At 44.1% G+C, this 25,514-nt stretch overlaps 2 long non-coding RNA genes across 3 annotated transcripts; one reads left to right on the top strand and one right to left on the bottom strand.

Moving 5' to 3' along the window:
- Positions 1 to 5,142: 5,142 nt before the first annotated feature.
- Positions 5,143 to 5,780, bottom strand: LOC308468986. Its single transcript, XR_013981964.1, has 2 exons — positions 5,540 to 5,780; positions 5,143 to 5,429 (listed from the first exon to the last, which is right to left on the bottom strand). It is a non-coding gene; the product is annotated as an uncharacterized lncRNA (long non-coding RNA).
- Positions 5,781 to 5,856: 76 nt separating this feature from the next.
- On the top strand, positions 5,857 to 24,199 carry LOC308468985. 2 transcript variants are annotated; one of them, XR_013981963.1, is made up of 3 exons: positions 5,857 to 6,063; positions 9,610 to 9,685; positions 23,988 to 24,197. It is a non-coding gene; the product is annotated as an uncharacterized lncRNA (long non-coding RNA). The 2 variants fall into 2 exon arrangements; XR_013981962.1 differs by lacking the exon at positions 5,857 to 6,063 and adding an exon at positions 6,099 to 6,241 and having other exon boundaries at positions 23,988 to 24,199.
- Positions 24,200 to 25,514: the final 1,315 nt, after the last annotated feature.

Raw genomic sequence — 25,514 nt, 5'->3', positions numbered from 1 at the left:
CTCAATAGAAAGTGGACGAATAGGCTTGTATTGTTTTTTCGGTGTTCATTCATGCACAATTAGCAAAGCGAATTGTAATAAGCCTAAACAAAGCTAAATAGGTTCTTTTGGGTTCCAGCTGCATAGAATGAAGAATCTTTGATTTCGCTTAATTCGTCGTGTTCTTTGGTGTAAATGCACATTGACCCAGAAATCTCAAAGTGTGTTTAATGAGACCAAAGTAAAACAACACCGTCTTTTCGCTTCCATACGCATAGAAAGAAGACAATAAGCTTTGATTGTGCTTATTTCAATTCGCATGGGGTTTTATGGGTTTGCACCAGAATAACCCCCAACCAAAGCAAAAAGGTCTTTTGGGTTCCAGCTACATAAAAAGAAGATGATAAAGCTCGGATTGGGCTCATTTCAAATTGGTGTTTTTGGGGTTAGAATGCACATTCACCCAAAAATCGCAGACTGACATGTTTGTTATCAGCGCGAACCAAGCATAGGTGCTTTGGTTCCATCTCATTAGAAAGTGGACACATAGGATTGTATTGTTTTTTCGGTGTTCATTCACGCACAATTAGCAAAGCGAATTGTAATAAGCCTAAACAAAGCTAAATAGGTTCTTTTGGGTTGCAGCAACATAGAAAGAAGAACCTTGGATTTTGCTTATTTCGTGTTCTTTGGTGTTAATGCACATTGACCCACAAATCGCAAAGTGTGTGTAATGAGACCAAAATAACACAATATTGTCTTTTCGCTTCCATATTCGTAGAAAGAAGACAAATAAGCTTTGATTGTGCTTATTTCAATTCGCATGGGGTTTTATGGGTGTGTACCAGAATCACCCCCAACCAAAGCAAAAAGGTCTTTTGGGTTCCAGCTACATAAAAAGAAGATGATAAAGCTCTGATTGGGCTCATTTCAAATTGCTGTTTTTGGGGTTAGAATGCACATTCACCCAAAAATCGCAGACTGACATGTTTGTTATCAGCGCGAACCAAGCATAGGTGCTTTGGTTCCATCTCATTAGAAAGTGGACACATAGGATTGTATTGTTTTTTCGGTGTTCATTCACGCACAATTAGCAAAGCGAATTGTAATAAGCCTAAACAAAGCTAAATAGGTTCTTTTGGGTTGCAGCAACATAGAAAGAAGAACCTTGGATTTTGCTTATTTCGTGTTCTTTGGTGTTAATGCACATTGACCCACAAATCGCAAAGTGTGTGTAATGAGACCAAAATAACACAATATTGTCTTTTCGCTTCCATATTCGTAGAAAGAAGACAAATAAGCTTTGATTGTGCTTATTTCAATTCGCATGGGGTTTTATGGGTGTGTACCAGAATCACCCCCAACCAAAGCAAAAAGGTCTTTTGGGTTCCAGCTACATAAAAAGAAGATGATAAAGCTCTGAATGGGCTCATTTCAAATTGCTGTTTTTGGGGTTAGAATGCACAATCACCCAAAAATCGCAGAGTGACATGTTTATTATCAGCCCGAACCAAGCATAGGTGTTTTGGATCCATCTCAATAGAAAGAGGACGAATAAGCTTGCATTGTTTTTTCGGTGTTCAGTCCCCCACAAATAGCAAAGCGAAGTGTAATAAGACTAAACAAAGCCAAACAGGTTGTTTTGGGTTGCAGCAACGTAGAAAGAAGAATCTTGGATTTCGCTTAATTCGTGTTCTTTGGTGTTAATGCACATTGACCCAGAAATCGCAAAGTGTGTTTAATGAGACCAAAGTAAAACAACACCGTCTTTTCGCTTCCATACGCATAGAAAGAAGACAAATAAGCTTTGATTGTGCTTATTTCAATTCGCATGGGGTTTTATGGGTGTGCACCAGACTCACCCCCAACCAAAGCAAAAAGGTCTTTTGGGTTCCATCTACATAGAAAGAAGATGATAAAGCTCTGATGGGGCTCATTTCAAATTGCTGATTTTGGGGTTAGAATGCACAATCACCCAAAAATCGCAGACTGACATGCTTGTTATCAGCCCAAACCAAGCATACGTGCTTTGGTTCCATCTCAATAGAAAGTGGACGAATAGGCTTGTATTGTTTTTACAGTGTTCATTCATGCACAATTAGCAAAGCGAATTGTAATAAGCCTAAACAAAGCTAAATAGGTTCTTTTGGGTTCCAGCTACATAGAACGAAGAATCTTTGATTTCGCTTAATTCGTCGTGTTCTTTGGTGTAAATGCACATTGACCCAGAAATCTCAATGTGTGTGTAATGAGACCAAAATAACATAACATTGTCTTTTCGCTTCCATATGCGTAGAAAGAAGACAAATAAGCTTTGATTGTGCTTATTTCAATTCGCGTGGGGTTTTATGGGTGTGCACCAGAATCACCCCCAACCAGAGCAAAAAGGACTTTTGGGTTCCATCTACATAAAAAGAAGATGATAAAGCTCTGATTGGGCTCATTTCAAATTGCTGTTTTTGGGGTTAGAATGCGCAATCACCCAAAAATCGCAGACTGACATGTTTGTTATCAGCGCAAACCAAGCATAGGTGCTTTGGTTCCATCTCATTAGAAAGTGCATAGGATTGTATTGTTTTTTCGGTGTTCATTCACGCAGAATTAGGAAAGCGAATTGTAATAAGCCGAAACAAAGCTAAATAGGTTCTTTTGGGTTCCAGCTACATAGAACGAAGAATCTTTGATTTCGCTTAATTTGTCGTGTTCTTTGGTGTAAATGCACATTGACCCAGAAATCGCAAAGTGTGTTTAATGAGACCAAAATAAAACAACACCGCCTTTTCGCTTCCATACGCATAGAAAGAAGACAATAAGCTTTGATTGTGCTTATTTAAGTTCGCATGGGGTTTTACGGGTGTGCACCAGAATCACCCCCAACCAAAGCACAAAGGTGTTTTGGGTTCCAGCTACATAAAAAGAAGATGATAAAGCTCTGATTGGGCTTATTTCAAATTGCTGTTTTTGGGGTTAGAATGCACAATCACCCAAAAATCGCAGTGACATGTTTGTTATCAGCCCAAACCTTGGATTTTGCTTATTTCGTGTTTGTCAGGGGTTCAGGAGCAGAGGCACAGGAAAGGGAGGAAATAGAGAGCGAGGGGGAGGAGTCCGAAGGTAATGTTAGCGATGACAGCGGTCCGAGGTCTCTGAGTCTTTCCAGCGAATCGGAAGATTCACAGAAAGGGGCTCCCATGGTCAGAGCAAGGGGGGTGCCGAGGGGGACACCCCAGGAAGAAGGGGCCAGAGGGGACTCAGAGAGAAGCAGTTGGAAATCAGGACCAGCGTCCACACCAGAGTGCAGTAGGGGGGAGGAGTCCCAGGCATCGGGATCAGGCGGCGCACTGCCAGTGGGAGGACATGAGTCAGGATTGGCCACGCCTCCATCGGGGAGCGAGGAAACGGTCGAGAGGAAGGTTGAAGGCTGGGCGCGCGCGCCAAGTTCAAATGTACAGGAGGGCGGTGCAGTTGGCAACCCGGATAGGGAGCCAGGTCCCAAAGCCCGCCGAAAAGACGGGGAGGAGTCAGGGGGGTCAACGTCAGCGTCAGAAGAATCCAGGAAGGAAGGGACCCCGGGGGGTAGCAGGACCCAGAGGAGAAAGGAGAGACGGAAGAGGTGGAGTAAGGCTAGAATCTTAAACTGGTGTACAGAGGGCGGAGACTCAGATGGAGCTTCGCCGATCTAACCATGAGACGTAGAGTTGCACGCAGCAGCTTGAGAATGGAAACTGTAACTCAATAAAGACTTTTGTTTAATGATCGCTGGCTAGCGTGATCCTCTGTGAGCTAGGATCTGGAAGCAGCTCTGACAATATCATATTATATATATCTTTACACCAGAGTTTTCCAAACAGCTTGTTGTGACACTCTATACATTGTATATAGAGCGCCCTTCACCCCAAGATGGTTGATCTATATAAATTATCTATCTGTCTATGGGCACACACACACTCACACATATACATATCCATACATCCATTTTATTTATATACATATATCCATGCATATATGTAGATAGATACACATACATATATCCACATATCCATTTTATGTACACACACACACACAGAGTCAAACCTTGGTTGTCGAACATAATCAATTCCGGAAGCCTGTTCGGCTTCCAAAACATTAGACAACCAAAGCATGGCTTCCAATTGGCTGCAAGAGCTTCTTGCACTCAAGCAGAAGCTGCGTTGGATGTTTGACTTCCAAAAACTGGAGCATTTACTTCCAGGTTTTCAGCATTCTGGAGCCGAAACATTCCAAAACGGAGCCGTCTGGGAACTGAGGTTTGACTGTATATGCATGCGCGTGTGCGTGCGCGCACACACACATGTATCAATTTTATAGATATATAATACACACACACACACACACACACACAGTAGGGGAAACACGGAAGACCATTGTAAATTCAAGGAGTTAGATGACATGTCTCTTTCGCTTTTACATCCGCGGTTTAAGGTTTGCTAAAACATGATAGTATAATTTGTTTTTCACACACCTGTGTCAGGAGTTTTCTGGGTCCCCTGTGTTCTAAGTGCTGATTGGCTAGTGGGGAGGATACCCAGTTGCAGTGAATTGGGTTGGAGACTCTCAGCTGCTCTGCATTAGTTGCACCTGGTGTCCCAGGCTGATATGAGTGATGCCTGCTAACCAGGTGCAATCAATCAAATCAAAGTTGTCTATAAAAGCTGTAGGCTGAAGGGGCTCAGTGAGTTTCTTCACAAATGGAGGTACCAGATGCTGTGAGACTGTCGGCCAAGGGGTCTCTCTCGCTGCTCTACCTGGAGCTCCGGGCAGCTGAAGGGGAGATTGTGTGCGACTCCTCTCTGGTATGCTATAATTTGTGTTTTGTATGCCTGCTGCTATCTGTTAACCTTATGCAAATAAAGCATTGCTTATTCTTCATCCACTGGCGTGCTTATTGGCTCCAGATCCAGAAATAACCCCTGCCCTTGGCAGAACATATACAGCGCTTTTTTTCTGGGGGGGACGCAGGGGAATGGATACTCCTAAAACATTTTGTGAATGTACTTTTGTCCATTTACTGTATTTATTTTTCCCGGTTTGAACTATAAAATGGTGATTTTCTTGAGTCAAAATGAGAGTATCCCCAGTCACTTTTTTTAGAAAAGAAGTACTGCATATATACACACACACATATACATATATCCATTTTATTTTTATATATTTACAAACGGACACCTATATCTAGGTATGTATATTCTTGTATATAAACTTCCGCGGCCCACCCGCACCATCCTACCGCAAAGGGGCACGAGAGGAAGGCCACTGGGGGAGAAAGGCAGGTGAGGACGAGGCGGGGGGCAGGGCTGCACCCTGGGAGAGCGGGGTCGACAGAGAGAGTGGGTGGGAGAAAGAGAGAGGGCCAGCCTCGCTCGGCACGTCTCTGCTGGCCCAACGTCGCAGCGCCTCTTCCGCCCATTTCCCTCCCCTTCCTGTGCTCATGCCTCTCCTCCGGTGGCACGTCCTTCCGGTACCCCTGCCCTCGCGCAACATGGCGGCAGCACAGCCTCTTCCGCCCATTTCCCTCCCCTACCCTTCCTGTCCTCTCGCCTCTCCTCCGGTGGCACCTCCTTCCGGTACCCCTGCCCTCGCCCAACATGGCGGCAGCACAGCCTCTTCCGCCCTTCCCTCACCCCTTCCTGTCCTCTCGCCTCTCCTCCGGTGGCACCTCCTTCCGGTACCCCCTGCCCTCGCCCAACATGGCGGCAGCACAGCCTCTTCCGCCCATTTCCCTCCCCTTCCTGTCCTCTTGCCTCTCCTCCGGTGGCACCTCCTTCCGGGTACCCCCTGCCCTCGCCCAACATGGCGGCAGCACAGCCTCTTCCGCCCTTCCCCCACCCCTTCCTGTCCTCTCGCCTCTCCTCCGGTGGCACCTCCTTCCGGTACCCCCTGCCCTCGCCCAACATGGCGGCAGCACAGCCTCTTCCGCCCATTTCCCACCCCTTCCTGTCCTCTTGCCTCTCCTCCGGTGGCACCTCCTTCCGGTACCCCTGCCCTCGCGCAACATGGCGGCAGCACAGCCTCTTCCGCCCTACCGAGCTAGGAGTGCAGAAAAAGGTGAAACTGCCATGAAAAGGAGAGGAGGAGTGTGTGAGTGAGTGAGTGAGTGAGTGAGAGTGAGACAGGGAGCATCCTAGTAGAGATGGAAGGGGAACCCAAGGGTCATCTAGTCCAACCCTCTGCAAAGAAGCTCAGAGCTACAATTCCCAGGTCTTCTTTGGGAATTCTATGGGAAGTAAGAGTTTCCATATTCATGAGCATTCACTTAGAGTGCGCTCATGTTTTTACCTTTTATTGAAAGCGGTCACAAGTGACTTGGGTGGAGTATAAATAATAAAATTATATTGCTCCTGCTGCTGTTCTCTTAGCCTAACTCAAATCCAACCCAATACCAAACCTTAATCCTAATGCTCACCCTAACTCAAACCTAATCCTCACTCTAACCCTAACCTTAACCCAAACCTAAGCCTCAGTCTAAACCTAAACCTAATTTAACCCTAACCCTAAGTAATAAAATTATATTTCTTCTGCTGCTGTTCTTCTCTTACCGTAACTCAACCCCAACTCTAACTCCTAATCCTAATCCAACTCAAACCCAACTCTCACTGTAACCCTAACCTTTACCCAAACCTAATCCTAAACGCTTTGCTTCTTTTTGTGGTGTTTTGTGTTATTGCTTCATTTCGTAGGTTATGAGGCTTTCTTTGTTTCTTGTGGTGTTGCTTCATTTAGCAGTTTTTAATTGGCTTTTGTGTTTCTTTTGGTATTGCATCATCTTCATAGGTTGTTTGGATTTCTGATTAATTTGCTTTGGATTTCTGGTAGCTCTGCTTCTTTATGATTTGTTTCTGTGTTTCTGGTGTTTTGGCTTGGTTATGTCATAAAATTGAAGAAATACCACCAGAAGCACAAAAACCAAGAAATATTCCCAAAATGAGGCAAAACCAGGAGACATGAAAACCAAGCCAAATCAATGGAAAAGAAACAATCTCACCCAAAACCGCAGAACCATTCAAAGTAAAAGAAGCAAAACAATTAAATGCAAAAAAAACAAGCAAAACCACCCCAAATTAAACAAATCAGCAGAAAACAAAAAAGAAGCAGTAAAGCCACCAATTACAAAGCAATGCCACAAGAAACTGGAAACCAGTTTTTAAAAAGCAAAACCAGAAACTCAACAAGCATGCAATTTATGGGAGTCCAAAAGCACTTCAAGCAACAGAAATTAACCAACATAGCATACTAGTTTTCACATAGTCTTGGGTTTCTGGTGAATGTGCTTCGTTTGCAGCTGGCTTCATTTCTTTTCCATTGGTTTAGCTTGTTTTTTGGACTTTTGCCTTATTGCTTCTTTTGAGAAGTTTTCTTGTTTTTGCATTCTGGTGGTAATACTTTTGAATGCTTTGGGGGTTTCTGGTGAATCTGCTTTGTTTGGGATTGGTTGGCTTCTTTGTCAGTTTCCATTGATGTTGCTTTTACATGGTTCTTCTGCTTCTTTTCAGTAGGTTTTTGTGTTTTTAGTGGTTGACTTCATTGTTGGAATGGTCATTAGACATTTCTGGTGGTTTTGCTTCATTTCTGGTGGTTTTCCTTTTTTTCTTGGGATTATCAGATCTCATACAAATTAATATTCTCAAAGGTGCAAAACCCAAAAAACCTAGAAATGAAGCAAACTCACCATAAATCCAGCACCCAATCTGTTATGTACTAACCTTGGACCCTAGAATGCAACAACTGATTGGTCTTTTCCTGCAGGCCAATCAGGCTCCAAGAGGGAAGCAGAGTTAGCCTGTCAGACGGGACTCATTGTGTAAATAATGTATATAAAAGCCTGAGGTTGGAGGGGGGCAATAAAGAGCATGAAATACATACAAGACTCTGAGTATATTTCACAATCGTAATTTATATAAAAGAATCTATGAAACGAAAACCACAGAAAAAATTCAACATAATCCCCAAAACAAACCAGAAACAACAGAAACAAACCACATCCACCAAAGATGAGAAAACCAATTGAATAGAACCACAAGAAACCCACGCAGTAAACATCTCAGGGAAAGGCGAAATCACCCCCACACCATGCAAAACTAAGGTTTAACTGGCTTTGGGGTTTCTGCGCAATTTACCTTTTCCCTCTTGTTGGGGGTTTCTGGTGGTATTTCTTCTGCTTCTCACATTTCTGCTTCTTTTCAATTGGTTTTGGGATTCTGGTGAATTTGGATATGATTTGATTGAAGTCTCTGTCTGGCAATTTTCCTTTTTCATGAATTCCTTCCTTGTTGGGTTTCTGGTATCTCACTTTTGGTTTTCACATTTCTCTTAGTTTTGCTACGTTTCAGGTAGTTTGCTTATTTTTTGGAATTATCCAGTCTCATAAAAATGAAGCAATATCATTAGAAGCTTAAAAAACCCCAGGCACTAACCCTAACCCTGAACATCCACCTATCCCCTGCCCTAACCCTGATATTCTGGTCATCCATCTTGGGGATAACAATCTGGTGAGGTAAATTCAGTTGAGATCACTAAATATCTCCATCAGCTGTGCTTCCTCATCCCTGAGCTTATCATAGTTTGGTTTGGAATGTTGTAGAGGTGCTTATGGAGTGGGGGCAGCCTTCCTAAGAAGGTGGATGGGCAAGACATAAAGCTAATCATTCTACAACGATGTTTGTGTTTGAAAATGTGGCTGCTTATATCCCTCATGGCAGAATTATGTTCTGTGCCCCACAGTTGTATAGACCTGGTGGTATGCATCTTTCTGATTTGGGTTGTGACATGATTCTTAAGGATCTGCAAAGAGCTCTGTTTGAGCACTTGTGTGTTTGTGGGTGGAGGTGAACAAGCACACCTGCCCAGACTTAATTTGATTTGGTTACATTGGTCGAATCTGACAAGTTTTGCCGATCCTCAAGTTGTTATATTTAATAAATACAACCTATTTATCCACTTTTGGTTGTCTTGACTCTTCCTCCTGATGTGCTAGGAACCACTCCGTTTGGGGGGCACTGCAAAACATGCGGTTTTTACTGCAAACATTTTGCCAGACTTTGGCCTTGATTTGGAGTGAATCAGACGATGTTGGGTTTTGGGGTGACCTTATGACCCCTGTCAGTTACTTGGTTTGTCGGGCAAAATGCTACAAAAATGCTACAATGTCTGGCAAAATGCTACAAAACTTTTGCCAGACTTTGGCACCAGTTTGGAGTGAATCGGACAATGTTGGGTTTTGGATATTAATTATGAACCCCGGTTTGATGTATCAATTACTCTGTTTATGGGGTGTTACAAAATGTGGGGGTTTTGTTGCAAAACTTTTGCCAAACATCAGTTTTGATGGGATCCCAGATTTGGGGGTTTGTAGTTAAATGAAGCATTCTTTCAGTGCTTCTCGGGAAATGTGCAGTTTCTGTCAGATCAAACTAATACTACTGGATAAAATTATATGGTTGTTGATTATCAGACAGTTCTCCCATTTATCAAGGAAAACGTCTGTTATGGGTGGCTTTTGCTTGGTGTGTGTGACTGTTGACAGACAGATTTGAAAAGGAACACAGCTTCCTCTGTATGTCTCACAGTAACTTACTGGCCTTTTTGATTATGCAGTCGGCTCACCCAACACTTCCAGCTGGATTCCGAGGACAGGAAATGATTCTGCTAAAGGCTTTCTGTGAATATACCGGTAATTCCAGTTGATTTGTTTTAATGGTCACATAAAGGCACTTTCTTTGGTTATAAAATGATGTTGTGAGTCTTATATCTGAGCAGTCAATAAACTCCCTCCCCCACAGAAACGCTTGTCTTACTTCTTCTTCTTCTTGGCATCCATACTTACATGTTTGTTTAAAGAAAGACTAACCCCACCCCGAACCCCACCTCCAGCTTTCATCTTATTATTCTAGTGACTAGTCAGTGTTCATAGCAACAGTTGCTTTTGTTACTAGACAAACTGCCCTGAAAGACAGTTACTATGAACTACATGTGTCTTCTTGATATATAAAGTTGTTGCTAGTTTCTGCAAAACACTTCTTTCAACAATCTTTCAACGAGAAATAAATGAATAGGAGGCTGCTCTAAGGAAGAAGTGTGATTACATCTGGAATATCAGACTCTCTGTATTTTTGTTTATTTACTTGATTTAGGGGGTGGCTGCTGCACCCCCTGGCTATGCGCATGTCCCCAAGTAACTGAGCTTCTTGGGATCATCCTGTCATGCTGTGAGCTACTACATTATCCTGCACTTTACAGAACCTTCCTTAGAGAATAAAAAACTGAGGCAAATTTCCAGTCTAAACAAGCTACACAAAAAGAAACAGCAGCGATTCTTTATGTATGACTTGTGCTTGAGCGCCTGATATCTCAGAAAATCAACATCAGTGTTGGGGTGGGTGGGTCAGGGCATTTCCAAAATGTTATGATAGATGGAACCATGGGTGTAGCCAAGGGGGGGCCAAATAAATAAAAATAAATAAAAATACATAGCTGTCATGGGCTCAGGGGCTGAGCCACAGGGGAAGGAGGAGATGGAGAGCGAAGGGGAACAATCTGAGGGGAGCTCAGGAGGGTATGCCAGTGATCAGAGAGATTCCATGAGTCTCTCCAGCGAATCAGAGGATTCCCAGAAGGGGGCCCCCAGAGGCAGGGCAAGGGGGGCCAGTGGGGAGTCTCCAAGCGGCAGCTGGAAATCAGGGGTAGCTTCCCCACCAGAGCGTAGCGGGGGGGAAGAATCCCAAGGATTAAAACAAGAGCCTCCTGCAGGAGGAGAGAGTGAGGCTGGACTGACCACGCCTCCGTCAGAGAGTGGGGGGGCGGAGGGAAGAGCAGGTCCGGCCAGCCTCCCTGAAGGAGAAAGCAGTGAGGGGAGCAGTGTAGCCGTTAGGAGGAAAGTAGGCGGCTGGGCGCGCGCGCCAAGTTCAAATGTGGAGGCGCGCGGGCCAGCAGAAAACCCGGATTGGGAGCCAGGTCCTAAAGCCCGCCGGAAGGGTGGGGAGGAGTCAGAAGAATCCGCCTCCGAAGAAAGTAGGAAGGAGGTAACCCCAGAGGACAGGAGGACCCGGAGGAGAAAGGAGCAGAAGGAGGAGAGGAAGAGGTGGAGCAAAGCTCGGGTCTTGAACTGGTGTAGGGGAGGGGAGGAGTCAGACGGAGCTTCGCCGGTCTAAGGACTCAGACGTAGCGCTGCGCGCCACGGATGTCAAACCAACAATGAACCACAATAAAGACTTTTGTTTATAAAGAGCAACTGGCGTTGGTCCTCTGTGAGCTAGGACCTGAGGCAGCGCTGACAATAGCTAACTGACATTCTGCACCCCCTAACAAAAGGCCTGCCCCCACTAACAAAAATCCTGGCTATGCCCATGGATGGAGCCAACTACAGTAATTCTGGTTTTGTCCCCACCCAGAAGTGTAGCATGTGTGGGCTGTTGGGGGCACAAATGTGGCCCCGTGGGCCCTGGGCACAATTGTGTCAGGGGGCACAAACAGGTAACCCCACAGCAGGCTCCCTCATTGGTGCCTGGCTCCGTGTGAGAAGGAGCTGACCTAAGCTGCTGTGCTTCTGCTGGTCAGAATTTCACCCAAAATCTGACGTTCTGCATTTCACTCAAAAATGCTGCCAAACTGTTGCAAATGCTCCCCTGAAAGGTTTTTCGGTGGAAACAACAGGGTTTTTATCATCGGAAAAACCCTCGACGTCTTAACTTGCGGAAAAATAATTTTTTTAAATAATCCCTAACCCCAACCCTAAACCCTAACCCTAACCCTAAACCCTAACCCTAACCCTAACCCTAACCCTAACCCTAACTCTAACCCTAACCCAATCAAAGCTTATTCGTCTTCTTTCTATGCATATGGCAGCAAAAACAACCATTTTTCCTGTGTTTCGGATTATTTCACTTCACTTTGTGATTTTTGGGTACACAAAGAACCTGAAACCTGGTGAAAATATCCAATAAAAGCTTATTCGTCTTCTTTTTATCCATATTGAACTAAAAGAATTCTATTTTGCTTTATTTGACATTACATGATGTCAGGGCTGCCTCAAGTCTCAGCTCACAAAAGACCAACGCCTATCTTTTCTTATATACAAAAGTGTTTATTGCAGTTCATTGTTTGCTTCAGATCCGAGGCGCGCAGCCCTACGTCTGCTAGGCTTAGACCGCTGAAGTCCCCTCTGAATCCGTCCCTCCCTTGCACCAGTTTAAGAGGCTTGCGCTGCTCCACCTCTTTCTCTCTTTCCTTTTCCGCAGGGTCTTTCTGCCCGCTGGGGTTTCGCCCCTCCTGGATTCCTCTGACGCGGAATCAGACTGCTCTTGCCCCCTCCTGCGGGCTTTGGGACCTGGCCCCTCCTCCGGGCTCCCTGTACTTCCGCGCGCCTCTACATTTGAACTTGGCGCGCGCGCCCAGCCTATAACCTTCCTTTTGACAGCTACACTACTCCCTTCACTACTCCCCTCCCCTTCCGGGAGGGTGGCTTGCTCCGACCTCCCTCCTTTCTCTGCTGCCGGAGCCGCTTCCCATGATACACTGAAACCTCCACCCCCTTCGCTGCACTCTGGCGGGGAGGCTGGTCCTGACGCCCAGCTGCCACTTTGGGAATCCCCGCTGGCCCCCTGCTCCTGACACGTCCCCCCTGGGGCTCCCCTGGCCTTGACTACCGGCGCCCCCTTCTGGGAATCCTCTGATTCGCTGGAAAGACTCATGGAATCTCTTGAGTCATTGTCATCCTCTTCCTCGCTGTCCTGGGATTCATCCCCATCGCTCTCCATCTCCTGCCTACCCTGTGCCTCTGTCCCTGAACCCCTGACATCCATCCCCCCCTCGAAGCCCCCCTTCCCCCCTCCCGCTGCTCGGGCACAGGTTCCGGGAGCTCCGTTGTAGCGGGGGTAGATGCTGGATACAGTTCGTCGACGTCGATCTCCTCTGCTTCCAGTTCAGTGTATGAGTGCTTGAAACCGGGATCCTCCCCCAACACATCCAAACCCTTCCCTCCCCCTGTTACTTCAGGCGATGCTGCTTGCCAAGGCCCCCTTCGCCACCCCACTTCTGGTTGATCGTCCCACCAATAAGAGCGGTCCGTGTCCACCCCCGAGCACGATCCCCTTGGAGGGCTCGATTCTGGCGTGGTCTCCTCTGCGGAGGAGAACCCCCGGAAGGTGCTGCCTGAAAGTGTGGGCGTAAAAAGCCAGTCGTCAAAATACTCCTCTGGCATGGGCCTGTGTGGGAAGAGTGCATGGAACTCGTCTTTAAGAAGAGGTTCCTCCAGAGCATAATCTGGCACCCAACTGTTGGCGCTGGCCGGGGTACCTTCCCTGGCGAGGAGGTATTCCACTCCCTCCTCCCCCCATCTCGAGTCCAGAATTTCCGTGACCTCGTTGAGTGTCGGGGTCCTCGGTGACTTCCCCCCCCTTGGTGACTCTCTACGTGGGTCTGGTGCCGTCCCTGGCTCCTGAAATCTGTGTGGGGCCTTGTAGGGTGTAAGCACCGACCTATGAAAGACCGGGTGCATTCGGGAACCTTCTGGGAGGGTCAACCGAAAAGCTACGGGATTGATTTTGGCCTCAACTTGGTATGGCCCTAGCTGTTTGTGTCCTAGCTTCTTCTTAGCCAACGACTTGGCCGGCACCGCCTGGGCTGCTAACCATACCCAGTCCCCCACCTGGATGTCTTCTCCTTGGAACGCTTCCCCTGTTACTGTTGCTAAGGCTGCAGTGTGCTTCTGAAGCCTCTGGGGACACTCTTTAGCCATGTGCTGTGCACTGTCACAGATGTAACACTTCCTGGTCCCTCTAGGAGGCTTCGCCTTGACTGCTCCGGACGCTGAGGCTCCGGCAGCTGGCTGAGCCTTTGCACCACCCAGCTCCATTGGTTCCTCCCCTCCCTTCAGCATAGGCGAGGGATTTGTACGTCCCAGGTCCCTGGGAAGAAGAAAAGGAGGCGCTCTAGCTGGTGGGCGGACGTGACGCCCCTCCTCACTGTGCCAAGGGCGTTCTTCGTGGCGCACCCCTATCGTGAGTGCCCTCTGCACGACGTCTGCTAGGGTTTGAGGTCTGTCCCCCCCTAGCCAGCTCATCTTTTACTGAGCCATGAAGCCCCTCCCAGAACAAGTCTCTCACTGCCAGGGAGTCCTTTTCCCAGCCCAGCACATTCAGCAATGCAAAAAAGCGAGAATGGTACTGACGCACTGTAGCCTTGCCCTGCCGCAATCCATGCATCTCCTGGCGCGCCACATCAACGTCAACGGTAGATTGGAAGCAAGCGTCCATGGCTTTGATAAATTCGTCAGAGTCCCTGCGGGCAAGACCATCTTCGCGCCACAAATTGCGTAACCAGGTTCTAGCTTCCCCATGCAAATGGGACACAATAAAGCCTACTTTCTCCTCCTCATCTTTGAAGTCTTTTCGAAGCAAATGCAGCGCGTATAGGACGTCTGCTCTGAAATTGGGATAATGCTTCAGGTTCCCATCGAAGTGGGCTACTAAATTGCCCCCCCTCCGTCCGAGACCGATTCCCTCTGATCTGGACCCCGGGAACCCCTGTTTGCACGCCTGATCCCACCTGGCTTGCAGATCCTGGCATCGCGCTTCTGCTTCGGCAACTGTCTTCTGAGAGACCCGTACTGCAACGGAGAGTTCAGCGACTGCGTTTTGCAGGGTCGTTATCTGCTCCTCAGTAGTCATGTCTGCCAAACTTCGTGAGCTTTGCAAAAAAAAAAAAAATTTTTTTTTGCAGTTTTGGAGAGGGGACTTACTGTCAGGGCTGCCTCAAGTCTCAGCTCACAAAAGACCAACGCCTATCTTTTCTTATATACAAAAGTGTTTATTGCAGTTCATTGTTTGCTTCACATCCGAGGCGCGCAGCCCTACGTCTGCTAGGCTTAGACCGCTGAAGTCCCCCGCACCAGACGGCACCAGACCCACGTAGAGAGTCACCGGGGGGGGGGGAAGTCACCGAGGACCCCGACACTCAACGAGGTCACGGAAATTCTGGACTCGAGATGGGGGGAGGAGGGAGTGGAATACCTCCTCGCCAGGGAAGGTACCCCAGAGGATTCCCAGAAGGGGTCAAGGCCAGGGGAGCCCCAGGGGGGACGTGTCAGGAGCAGGGGGCCAGCGGGGGATCCCAAAGTGGCAGCTGGGCGTCAGGACCAGCCTCCCCGCCAGAGTGCAGCGAAGGGGGTGGAGGTTCCAGTGTATCAGGGGAGGCGGCTCCGGCAGTAGAGAAAGGAGGGAGGTCGGAGCAAGCCACCCTCCCGGAAGGGGAGGGGAGTAGTGAAGGGAGTAGCGTAGCTGTCAAAAGGAAAGTTAGAGGTTGGGGGCGCGCGCCAAGTTCAAATGTAGAGGCGCGCGGAAGTACAGGGAGCCCGGAGGAGGGGCCAGGTCCCAAAGCCCGCAGGAGGGGGCAAGAGCAGTCTGATTCCGCGTCGGAGGAATCCAGGAGGGGCGAAACCCCAGCGGGCAGAAAGACCCTGCGGAAAAGGAAAGAGAGAAAGAGGTGGAGCAGCGCAAGCCTCTTAAACTGGTGCAGGGGAGGGACGGATTCAGAGGGGACTTCAGCGGTCTAAGCCTAGCAGACGTAGGGCTGCGCGCCTCGGATCTGAAGCAAACAATGAACTGCAATAAACACTTTTGTATATAAGAAAAGATAGGCGTTGGTCTTTTGTGAGCTGAGACTTGAGGCAGCCCTGACACTTATTCATCTTCTTTCTCCGCAAGCTGACAAAAAAACGTTTTTGTCTACTTGCACTTTGATGTGCTTTCGAACTGCTAGGTTGGCAGGAGCTGGGACCATGCAACCGGAGCTCACCCCATCGCGGGGATTCGAACCCCCCCAACCTTCTGATCGGCAAGCCCTAGGCTCTGTGGTTTAACCCACAGCGCCTCCCGCGTCCCCTTTCTTTTTTTTAAAAATACTTTTTTATTCAAAATTAAAACAAAACGTATTATCCAGAAACATATCATCCTTATTTCCCCCTTTTTTCCTCCCTCCCTCCCTCCCCCCTCCCCCCACAGGACCCACCCACCCCCACCCTTCGACTCCCCTCAGTTCCAGTCTTTGATTTCTCTAAAAATGTTGTTTTTTTGCATGTTACACAGTTGTATTTATCCTCAAACTGTTTAAGTAATAATTATCAATAAGAAGTTTGTGAATGTTTATTCAACCAGCCAAGGAGTCCAGTTCGCTTTGTTGTGTCTTCAAATACTTTGTAAAGGGTTTCCATTCATCTTTAAGGTCACAGTTATCCTTGTGCCGTAGCTTGTATGTCAGTTTTGCCAGTTCTGCATAGTCCATCAATTTTTTTGCCATGATTCTTTAGTTGGGGTTTCTTCAGTCTTCCATCCTTGTGCTATTAAAACTCTCGCGGCCGTTGTCGCATACATGAAGATGTTTTTCAGCTTTTTTGGCAGATCTTTCCCTACAATCCCTAATAAAAATGCTTCAGGTTTTTAAACAAATGTTAAATGGAACATTTTCTTCAATTCGTTATATATCATTTCCCAATTTTTTTTAATTACCTTACAATCCCACCACATATGATAAAATGTCCTCTCCTTTTCTTTACACTTCCAATGTAGATTTGAACTAGTTTTGTACATTTCCCCTAACTGCACTGGTGTTATATACCATCTGTACATCATCTTCATGTAATTCTCCTTCAGTAGGGAACAATCTGTAAATTTTAAATCAGTTTTCCATAATTTTTCCCAGTCTTCCATCATAATGTTGTGACCTACATCTTGGGCCCATTTAATCATAACTGATTTTACCTCTTCATCTTTCGTCTCCCATTCTAATAGTATGCTGTATACGGCCTTCAGTAATTTCACTTTCCCTTCAATCACTTCCGTTTGAAACCTAGATCTTGTATAACTAAATCCTTTCTTGCTGTCTTCTTTATGTGTTTCATATAGTTGTCGATAATGCAACCAACTCTGAAAGTGGTCTTTGATCTCATCATAATCTCTTAATTTCCATTTTCCATCATGTTCCTTTAATAAATCAACATATGTGAGTCATTTTCCTTTCTTTCCAAGTGGTTTGAGCAGTAATGCTTCATGTGGTGAAAGTCTTTTGTTTCAATAAGTCTTTGTATCTCTTCCATACTCTCATTAGTGATTTCCTGATTATATGGTTGTAAAAACTTCTATGAACCTTCCCTTTCCCGTACCATAAGTATGTGTGCCAACCGAATCTGTTGTCATGTCCTTCCAGTTCTAATGCCTCTTGCTTAATCCAAACTCATCCAGTCCCTGATCCATACCAAACAAACAGATTCATAATACAATTTAAGGTCTGGGAGGGCAAACCCGCCTCTATCTTTTATGTCTGTAAGTATTTTATGTTTTATCCTTGGCCTTTTGCCCCCCCCCCGATAGATTTTGAAATCTCCTTCTGCCATTTTTTAAAACATTCATCTTTCGGGATGACTGGTATGGGTTGAAAAAGAAATAGCATTTTTTGGGGGGCCGCTAGGGGCACTTTGGAAGATGGCCGACAATACCATCTCTCCGGCTCACACGAGGTAATTAAGACGCTAATGATGGGAGTAAATTAGCCTCCCCATTTTCCCAGGGGATGGGAAAACGCTGCCTCGTCCGTAGTTGCCAATAAATCACCCCCGAGTTTGAAATACTTTTGGATCAGCGTGAAAATCCACACAGGACTATAACAATGTTTGCTTCAACTTGCTTGTGGAGATAACTCAGAGGTAATTAAGAAGAAAAATAATAACAACAAGAAGATTGGAAGACGGAGACTTCCGGGCTGGTGCCTCCGGTAATGGCGGAATTCCTCTGATCAGGAGGAATTTGCCCCGTGGGAATCTGGGTCTGGCCGCCACGGCAAAGGCGGAGACCCACAAAAAATCACAGGCGGGAGAAGCCTGTGAGCGTGGGATTCGGCGGGCACCCTTTGCGCCTCCCCTACTCGCGGGGAAACCCAGCTTCGGGGGCGACGTGGGGTGAGCGGTGCGGTGCTTTGAATCATCTGCTTCTTCCACGGAGCGAAGCCGCATAGCTGTTGCCAGAGAGCGCTGACTTTTTCCTGTGGACAATTTGACTTTAAAGTAATTACCTGCGAGTAGAGCTGAAGCGGGAGAATTGGATTTTTAAAAGTTTAATTTGGTATTGTAACGGGGAGGCTCAATACAGGAAGTCCGCCTTCCCCTTTTGTAAATAGACTGAAGCAATGAGGCTGCAAGCTGAAGCCTTGGAAAGCCTTTTGTAAAAGACTAAATTTCCATCGGTAAAGAACATTAAACCCCCCCTTGGAGGCAGGAGAAGGGGGGGGAGTTGTGGACTGAGTATGCCTGCAGGAGAGAGCGAAGAGAGCTAAAATACCGCTGCTCTGACCCTGGAAACGGGCTGCTAGCAGGACTGACGTCTTTTGGAATGTTCATTGACAGCGTTTAGAACGTTCATTGACAGCTAGCTAAATAAGAGAAATACATTGTTTCTACTGTCTCCGGCTGCTTCTAAAAAGGAGTAAAAGTAACTGAAAAACTGAAACTAACTTTGGATTGTTTGAACTGTGTTTAAAAGAGGACATTACTGACTAATATAAATAGAAACTGTTTCCCCCTAGTGGAAGCCTTTGAAACTGGTTGGTTTACAAGAGCTGGGTTGGGGGAATTTCCAGCTGCAAGATAAACTGTGAGACTCTGGGACTGACCTTGAATCTTTTAAGTGTTATGGCAAATGGGAAGGAAAAAACAGACCAGTCAACTGCTGAAAAAACATTAAGGTCTGGGAGGACTTGGCACCAACCCAGGAGAGGCTCAACATCAGGCCCCCCTGCTTCTTCTTCTGCTGCTTCTGTACCAGTATATTCGAAACCAAGAGGAATGTCGACAGAAGAGGCCTTAGCGGTTGCATTAAATAAGATAAATGATTCACTGGAACAGCTTAACAAGAAAGCAGATGCGACAAATGCGAAAGTGGATGTTGCAACCATTAAAATCGACCTAAATACAGAAAGTATAAATAATCTGGGACAAAAGGTGAATACCAATACAGAAACCATCCAGAAATTGATACAGGAATCTACTTTGATATGGCAGACTGCGGAGGAAGCCAGGGAGAAAGCTGTTCCTGCTGAATGTAAAGTAGCACAACTGGAGAGAGCGAGAGTCCCAGCCCTACAGAGGCAACTTGATGAACATAAGTTGACGCTTGCTATGATTGAACTTAAAGAAAAACAGACGAATCTGAGGATCAGAGCCCTACCTGAATTGGAGAAGGAAAGTTTGACAGACTTTCTCACATAGGAATTTGCAGACTTTTGGGACTTGGACTTGGGTCAAGAAGAGTTTAGAATTGTGAGGGCCTTCAGACTTGGAAGAGGAGGGAAAAAAGAGAAGAATAGAATAAGAGACTGCTTGATCACCCTTCGAACTAAAGAAGAGAGAGATAGAATCTTGGGTTGGCATTACCAGAAGAACCTAGAAGTACAACAGTCAAGAGTGGAAATTTTTAAAGACGTCCCGAAATATCTTTTGGATCTTAGGCCTAACTACGGAGATATTGTTGGCCTGCTGAGAAGGAACAAAATCATCTTTAGGTGGGAATTCCCCCAAGGTCTATCCTTCAGTTTCAAAGGAAGGAAAATAAAAATAAGATCAGTAGAAGATAAAGTTTTTGCAGAAGGGACTTGGAAAAGAGCCAGGAGCATCGGACAGAAGATCATCAGATAGAGGACAAGAGCAAAAAGCATCGAAGATAACCAAACAGGGGAATATTGGATATATCAGCATTATCCTTTGGATTGGATCTCCCAGTGAACGTGTCACCACTACCACCAACAGAAGAAGAGCAAGCATTGGGTGCAGTTGGAGGAATATCAGTGTAATTACATGATGGCATTGCAGGTTTTGAGCTGGAATGTGAATGGATTAAATTCCCCAGAAAAAAGGCGGAGAGTCTTTCATTTATTGAAAAAAGAACATTTGGACTTGATTTGTTTACAAGAAACACACGTGATAAGGCTACACAGGAAGATATTGAGTAATAAAAGACTGGGCCAAGAATTTATCTCATCAGATAAAGTTAAAAAAAGAGGAGTGGTCCTTTATGCAAAGGAGAGCCTATCACCGAAATTCATATTCAAAGATGACCAAGGAAGATTTGTTGCAATTGAAATTCAATCACAAGGAGAGAAATTTCTGATTGTAGGTATTTATGCACCAAATGAAGGAAAATCGGAGTTCTTTTAAGAAGCTACACGAGACTCTGATGGATTATATGGACTATAATATGATCTTGATGGGAGATATGAATGGAGTGGTGTCTACAAATATGGACAAGGCACAGAGACAGGTAGTCACCAAAGATGGTAGACTACCAAAAACCTTTTTTGACATGACTGAAAATATGGACTTAGTTGACATTTGGAGAATGAAGAACCCTCTGGGAAGACAGGGAACCTTCTTCTCTGAGGCTAAAATGACATGGACAAGAATTGACCAAATCTGGGTAACTAGGAGATTGGCTCTGAAGATCAGTAAAGTGGAGATTTGCCCCAAAACTTGTTCCGACCATAATGCTGTGAAGATGGAAATGAAATTAACGCCAATTGGTTCCTTTAGATGGAGGATGAACGACACTTTGTTCAGGAACGAAGAGGTGACCAAGAAGGCCCAAAAAACTCTAAGAGATTATTTCGAGATAAACATGAATACTACAGTGGAAAAAAGAGTAATTTGGGTTATGAGAGGATTCCTAATACAATTAATTTGGGTTATGAGAGGATTCCTAATACAACAGAATGCAATTAAGAAGAGAACTCAGAATGAAAAAAAGGATAAAATCCTGGGGAAAATAAAGGAAGGAGAGAAGAAATTGAGAGCAAAACCAAAGTCACAGGAGATCCTGAAAGAGATAAAGTTATACCAAGTACAATATACGAAGCTGATGAATCAGGAAATAGAATGGAAGATTAAACAGATGAGGCAAAAGACATTTGAATCGGCAAATAAGTGTGGAAAATTGTTGGCCTGGCAAATGAAAAAAAGACAAAAACTCAATACTATTACGAATTTGGAAGTGGAAGGAAAGAATATACAGAATCCAGTGGAGATCAGGAAGTGTTTTCAGAGGTATTTCAAACAACTTTATACACAGGAGAAGCAGAAAGAAATGGACATTGATCGATTTTTGAAAATAAACGGACTACACAAAATCTCTCAGGAAAAGCAGCTAATGTTGAATTACAAAATAATGGATCAGGAGGTGGAAGGGGCCATCCAGAACATGCAATTAGGTGAATCTCCAGGACCAGTTGGTTTGACTTCAAGATATTACAGATCTTTGAAAGAATGGTTAATACAACCATTGAAGGAAGTCTGCAATGAAATATTGGAAGGGAGAAAGGCACCAGAGTCGTGGAAGGAAGCTTACATTACACTTATACTGAAAACAGAGACTGAAAAGACACAGCTCAAGAACTACTGCCCTATATCGCTGCTTAATGTGGATTACAAAATTTTTGCAGATATTTTGGCTAAAAGATTAAAAAAGGTATTAGTAGAAGAAATTCATAAAGACCAAGCGGGCTTCCTCCCGGGCAGACATTTGTCTGACAACATGAGAAATATAATTAATATTCTAGAAAAATTACAAGTGAATATTAATACTAAGGCAGTCTTGATATTTGTGGATGCAGAGAAAGCCTTTGACAACATTTCTTGGAGTTTTATGAAGAAGAATCTACAGGGAATGGGGGTAGGTCAAGGTTTTGAAAATGGTATAGGTGCAATTTATTCAGAACAAAAGGCAAAATTAATTGTGAACAATGTAGTGACAGAAGAGTTTAAGATTGAGAAAGGGACACGACAAGGTTGCCCAATTTCTCCATTGCTTTTTATATCGGTCCTTGAGGTTTTGTTAAATATGATTAGAAAGGACCAAGAGGTTAAAGGTATACAAGTGGGAGCTAAACAGTACAAATTGAAAGCATTTGCTGATGACTTAGTATTGACTTTACAGGAGCCAGAATCTAATACCAAAAGGGTATTGGAACTGATTCAAGAATTCGGACAGGTAGCAGGTTTTAAGTTGAACAAGATGAAAACTAAGGTTTTAGAGAAAAACTTAACTGTGAATGAGAGAGAGAAGTTTCAGGAGGAGACAGGACTAACATTGGTTAAGAAAATGAAATATTTAGGGGTTAACATGACTGTCAAAAATGTGAATTTATTTAAGGATAATTATGAAAAATGTTGGATTGAAGTGAAAAAGGATTTAGAAATATGGACAAATTTGAAGTTATCATTGTTAGGCCGAATTGCTGTGATAAAAATGAATGTGTTGCCAAGGATGTTGTTTTTGTTTCAAACATTGCAAATTTTGGATAAGATGGATTGTTTCAAGATGTGGCAGAAAGATATTTCCAGATTTGTTTGGCAGGGCAAGAAGCCTCGAATAAAATTTAAGATATTAACTGATGCCAAAGAAAGAGGTGGATTTGCCCTGCCAGATCTTAAACTTTATTATGAATCAGCTGCTTTTTGCTGGCTGAGAGAATGGCTGCTTCTTGAAAACACTGACGTGTTGGATTTAGAAGGTTTCAATAATGTATTTGGCTGGCATGCATATTTGTGGTACGATAAGGTAAAAGCACATAAAGCGTTTAAAAATCATATTGTTAGAAAAGCATTGTTTAATGTTTGGATAAGATATAAGGATATGTTAGAAAAGAAAACCCCAAGATGGTTGTCACCAATGGAAGCGAAGGCACAGAAAAAACTCAATATGGAGGCCAAATGGCCAAAATATTGGGAAATTCTGGATCAAGATGGAGACAGAATAAAATTGCAGAGCTTTGAAAAATAGAAAAATAAAGTGCGAGATTGGCTCCATTATTACCAAATAATGGAGGCATACAATTTGGACAAAAAAGTTGGTTTCCAGGTGGAAAAATCAAAATTGGAAACAGAATTGTTAGATCCAAAAATTAAGAATTTGTCAAGAATGTATAACTTGCTGTTGAAATGGAACACTCAGGATGAAATGGTGAATCAGCTATGATTAATTGGGCACAAGATGTTGGACATAACATAATGATGGCCGACTGGGAACAGTTATGGACCACAGGTATGAAATTCACGGCATGTAATGCCCTAAGAGAAAATTTAATGAAAATGATTTATAGGTGGTACATGACACCAGTCAAGCTTGCAAAAATTTACCATTTGCCCGACAATAAATGTTGGAAATGTAATGAGACTGAAGGTACATTCTTTCACCTTTGGTGGACATGCCCAAGGATTAAGACATTCTGGGAGATGATTTATAACGAAATGAAAAAGGTATTCAAATATACCTTCCTGAAGAAAGCAGAGGCCTTTCTCCTGGGCATGGTCGGCCAATTGGTGCCAAAGAAGGATAGAACTTTTTTTATGTATGCAACAACAGCAGCAAGAATACTCATCGCGAAGTATTGGAAGACACAAGATTTACCCACCCGGGAAGAATGGCAGATGAAGTTGATGGACTATATGGAACTGGCGGAAATGACTGGCAGAATCCGAGACCAGGGAGAAGAGTCGGTGGAAGAAGACTGGAAAAAGTTTAAAGACTATTTACAGAAATACTGTAAAATTAATGAATGTTAGAAAAATGTTGGAATGAAGTTATATGGCTTTAGTAGAAATGTTATAAGGAATTAAGTATAAATAGATTAATAGAGAATTAAAGGGAAAAATAAGGTTAGAATGTGTTAACATAATTATAGGATAGAAAACAGAGGAAGATGGAAAGGAATTGCTGAAACAATTAACAGAAGTGGAATACAAAAAGGGAGGTGTGAGGAGGTTGTGGAAATAAGTGAATGAAAGATAAGATATTGAAATTGTTTGATGTGTTTAACTGTTTTTGTTTTGTTTTGTTAGTTTAATGTGTTAGTGTTATGTAGTGTTTTTGTATTGTATTGTATTGTTTTTGTAGTGTTTAAATTGTTGGAAAAGTAATAAATATTTTTTTTTTTAAAAAAAGAAGATTGGAAGACGGGATTTGTAAAGGATAACAGCAAAGAGACAGAAAGATGGGACATGTGAACATCAAAGCAGCAGAAATATGAGATGATTGGACCCTTTCCTAACTCGAAGCATGGATACCCCCAACAAAAATTTAAAATTCAGCTAAATATTTGGAGTTTATTATGTATTGGTATAATTTGGAATTAATGTGATATGATTGGTTTGTTAATTGGAAATTTAATAAAAATTATTTTAAAAAAAGAAAGAAAAAGAAATAGCATTTTTGGCAACACATTCATTTTAATTGCCGATATTTTTCCTAACATTGAGAGATTCATTCTGCTCCATATTTCTAAATCTCTTTTTACCTCAAGCCAAATTTTTTCATAGTTATTTTTAAATAGGTTTCTTAACCAAATCCCTAAATATTTAACCTTTTTATGGACTTCAATCTCAATGTTTTGTTCTAATTCGGTTCTTTCTTCTTCCTTCATGTTTTAAACTAATAATTTAGTTTTATTCCTATTTAGCTTAAATCCTGCCACTTCCCCAAATTTCTGAATTTTTTCTATTACTTTAGGGAGTGAAGTTTTAGGTTCTTCCACTGTTATCACTAAGTCATCTGCATATGCTTTTAACTTGAATTCACTTTCCCCAGTTTTTTACACCTATATCTGCTCTTATGTTTTTGGCAAGTACTTCCAAGACCAAAATAAACAATAATGGTGATAATGGGCATCCTTGTCTTGTTCCTTTTTGGATCTTACATTCATCTGTTATCACCTGATTTATTAGTTTGGCTTTTTGTTCTGAAGAGATTGCTGCTATTCTTTTTAAAAACTTAGAACTTCCTTCACTCTCTCGCTCTTTCTCCCCCTAATTTCCTCTCTCTCCTCTCTCTTTCTCCACCTCCCTCCCTCCTTCCCCCTCCCCCTCTCTCTGTCTCTCTTTTTCTTTGTCTCCCTCTCCGTCCCTTATCTCACTCTTTCCGCTTTCTTCTTTCTCCCTCTCCCCCCTCTCTCTGTCTCCCTTCCTTCTCTCTCTCTCCTTCCCTTCCTTCTCCCTCTCTTTCTCTCCCTTCATTTTCTCTCTCTCTCTTCCCTCTCTCTCTCCCTCCCTCCCTTCTCTCTCTTTCTGTCTTTCTCTCCCTTCCTTCTCACTCACTCTCTTTCCCGCTCTCTCCTAATTTCCTCTCTCTCTCTCTCCTCTCTCTCTCTCCCTCTCCCTCCCTTCTCTCTCCCTTTCTCTCTTCATTCTCTCTCTCTCTCTCTCTATTTGTCTCTATTTCTCGCTCTCCCCTAATTTCCTCTTTCTCTCTCTCCTCTATCTTTCTCCAGCCCCATCCCTTCTCTCTCTCTCTGCCGTTTGTCACTTTCTCTCTATCTCTCCCTTCCTACTCTCTCTCTCTCCTTCTTCTTCTCTCTCCCCGCTTCCTTCTTTCTCTCTCTCTGTCTCCCTTCCGTCGCTCTCCTCTCTCTCCCTTCTCTCTCCTTCTCTTCCCTCCTTTTCTATCTCTATCTCTATCCCTCCTTTTCTATCTCTA

The sequence above is a fragment of the Podarcis pityusensis genome (genome assembly GCF_964106645.2).
Source record: "Podarcis pityusensis genome assembly, contig: HAP1_SCAFFOLD_74, whole genome shotgun sequence".
NCBI classification, from domain to species: Eukaryota; Metazoa; Chordata; class Lepidosauria; order Squamata; family Lacertidae; genus Podarcis; species Podarcis pityusensis.
This window is presented reverse-complemented; position numbering and strand designations above follow the sequence as displayed.